The sequence below is a fragment of the Dioscorea cayenensis genome, chromosome 20 (genome assembly GCF_009730915.1).
Source record: "Dioscorea cayenensis subsp. rotundata cultivar TDr96_F1 chromosome 20, TDr96_F1_v2_PseudoChromosome.rev07_lg8_w22 25.fasta, whole genome shotgun sequence".
Lineage (NCBI taxonomy): Eukaryota > Viridiplantae > Streptophyta > Magnoliopsida > Dioscoreales > Dioscoreaceae > Dioscorea > Dioscorea cayenensis.
The window spans coordinates 5,669,417-5,672,999 of record NC_052490.1 but is presented as its reverse complement, the minus strand read 5'-3'; positions in this window follow the sequence as shown (position 1 = coordinate 5,672,999).

Genomic DNA, 3,583 nt, shown 5'->3' with positions numbered 1-3,583 from the left:
TCGACAAGAGAAACTTTCGAGACCCCATCGCTCACATATCTCACCTAACACCAACTCCCAAGAAGTCCGAGCCGCGAACATTAGCACTCTTCCTCCCCGCTGAATCTAGCAATACCACAAAAACTCTCCATAATATATCGGCCGAAAACCAAATCGTATAAAACCAAATGAAATGAAGAACAAAAATAAGTCAGAAGAAGAAGAAGAAGAAGAAGAAGATGTAAAACAACAAACAACGATACGATAGGGCAAACAAAAAAAGTGCATATATATATATCACTGTCGCGATGAAGACAAAAAAGTGCATAGAGGTTAGACTAGACGTGATGTGATTGGGCGGTATTTTTTCCTCCATCCCAAGGGCAAAAAAGGAAAAATATATGCCACTGTCGCGATGAAGGCGTATCATGTCATCGCCGACATGAGTATCTCTGCTTAAACGCCAAGCTTTTTATGTTTAAACAGATACATATAGTGTTTAACATAACGATTACAGGTTTAAATAACGTCTATATCATGTAAATAATACGTAAACTATTTAAATATAGTGATTAAACTGTTTAAAATATATGTTATTGTTTAAATTGAATGCTTTAACTGACATCGCGTTGAAGATGGGTACCTCCCGGTCACCGTTTAAACATCTTTACGTATTTTTCTTAAAACACCGCTGTCATTGTTTAAAGAGTGACTTGAGTATTGTTTAACTTTTTTTCTATTGTTTTACAATGACGCTCTTTTGTTTCCCCTGATTGTTTTTTACTAGGTCTCTGCTTAAATTTCGAAAGTTCACATTCAAATAAGCTTGTTTTCGCTTTTATTTATAAAACATTTACAACATTTACAACATTTACAACGCCTTCCTGACTTTGACACTCACGACTGACCCTCGTAGAACTAAAACAAGTGTCTCAGACATTCGAATGCTCACTAGTCGCTGATAACATGCAGCATCAACTTGAACCTGCACAACGTACAACATTAAAAAAAGGTTAAACAAACACATTCATGAGAACATCTATTAATCAATGTGTCATGGTCTGACTTAAGCGAAGATCCTGATAGTTAAACACAGAACGTAATAGTTGTACACTAACGTAATGTTTTTAAACGGTAACAAAAAAAGTTTCAGTGATAAATATCAACTCCGCCTTAAAGGATGTTTCCCGATCTCCTCCTTAGAGAATCCTCCGCAATCACACAATAAGTGAAAACTTTCTTTTCTTACCCAAGTCGAAAATGCCCGCTTAATCGCTGCCCTGCTCATCCACCATCGGAGAATCCTCCGCGATTCGTGCAATTATACTGAGTATTTCGACTTGGGCAAGAAAAGATAGTTTAACTTGTTGCGTGATTACGCTGATCGATTCTCAAGATAAGGAGGATCACGAGACATCCTTTCGATAGAGTCGATCTTCGAACTTCGTCTCGACTCTAGCGAATATCATATACTGAAGCGAGATGACGAGGAGAAAGAGGAGGAGGAGGGAGGATGATGAGGATGACGAGGAGTGGTTGTCCATGGGAAGGGTTCTTCCTTGTTATTTATGGTCCCGAAGTCCACAAGCAGCCGACTTCTTCATATCCGAGAAAAAGTTAAACGCGACAAATGGACCGACAACGATCGATGACAACGAACGGGTGTTCGATATTTATATATCGCGCATAAGAATTAATGCCGTCATTAATTCTTATGCACGGGATACCATAACCTTGTCACCTGCCACCTGCCACCAGCCAACAATTCAGATCAAACGAAAAAGATCACCGTTTTACGCAGAGACTTTGAGAATTTACACGTTAATATGAATAGTTATACATGTAAAGATAAAAGTTAAACGGAGATGACAATTATTAAACATATTGGTAATATATTTAAACGGGTAATAGCAAATAGTTAAACAGTATTTATAATATACAAATAGATAACCATAAACGAGAAGAACTTTACAACGAAATGAACTCGTTTTCAAACGGAGACGATAATGGCACATGCTCTATCTCGACAATAAAATCGACTACAGCTCATTTGAAGATGGAGTACACTTGACCAATCCGATGAAAATCAACTTCATTTTCTGTTGGAGAAATCGATTTATATATTTCGGGTATGATAAACTTCACCCAGATTACCACAAATGAGCTGCCATAATAAACACCTGCGGAATGGTCAAACTGATAGCAACGAAGAGATTCTCACCGTATTACGAAACCGGCAGAACTAAAGTCAAACGACTCAAATGAGGAGAAATGAGGAGAACAATAAGATGTAATGCAACTCCTAGGCATTGTCTATCAGAAACCAAAGAGAAAACCCTTGAAAAGGTTGAACATGATGTGATTTGGCGTTTTCTTTTCCCACCATTTTCAAGGCCAAAAATGGGATTTCACAACATAGACCCATTTGAAGTGAACGGTAGGGGGTAAAAGGGAAGTTAAACACTAACGGAAGGGCTGTCCGGGGTGTGTAAAAGTAGGATGGGTTTTTGGGAAGTTTTGAAAATTACGATGGGAGAACAGTAATTTTCCTTAATTTTAATCTAGAGCCATGTCTGATGACAACATGGTTTTTCTAGACAGGATATATGGTTTACCACTGAATCTATCTGAACATATTTACCAGATCAGAGAATACATTTCTCATTCAAAAAATTGGAATTACCTCAACATTGGTGAGGTATTCATATAATAATATCATAAGGAGAAGACACTTTCTCACTTCAAGCCATTTGAAAGCCAATATATGTTTTTGCAAGCATAATATCTTTGGAATCTGAATTGTCTATGAAATACTATGCTGACTGGAAAGTAGTAAATTTTATTTAGGGTATTTTTTTTTGTTCACTACCATTTCTCAAACCGCTAATTTGCTTTATTCTATATTACATAGTCTTAGAAGCCAATTCACCTTCAACCTAGAGATTTGATAGGTGAGTCGACCTTGAACACGACCTTTGGGGTTTATTGAATCACTCAATAATATCTTTCACACAATGACAGAATGATCCCTGTGTCTTCATATCAGTACCTTGTCTTGTATATTGTTAGCAGTGAGAAACTTCTTGAAAGGCCCAAGGGGATCTCTTCTCGATGAGCAAGGTTTCATTATATTTATGAAATCCATGTACCAAATATTAAATATTTATAAGGTTGAGTGTTTAGGCAATTATATTATTCCAAATTCTCTCGGTCTTTGATGTTCCCTCGGGATCCGAAAAACAATGATAATCAAGTGAAATCTAATGTTTCGATCATGAAAAAGGAACCCATCTTAGTACATGGATCTCCGGAGATAATTCGATGTTCGAGGAATTGAAACTCATTTCAAGAAAGAATCCCTAGAAATATGTTTGCTCAAATTAAGCTTATGTTTTTCTGCATTTATGGGGCATTGATCATGAGCTGGACAAGTTTTTTTAATGGATGAAATGAATATTAGCAAGCCAAAAAGGGTTCTACATTTCCTCCGGGATGCTAGGAGATAGAGAAGCCCTCACTTTGATGTTCCCTGGTTTGCAAGCTACTCTTGAGGTGTTTATTGTGATATACCATGTTTTATTAGTATTCTCTATTCTCAAACTTT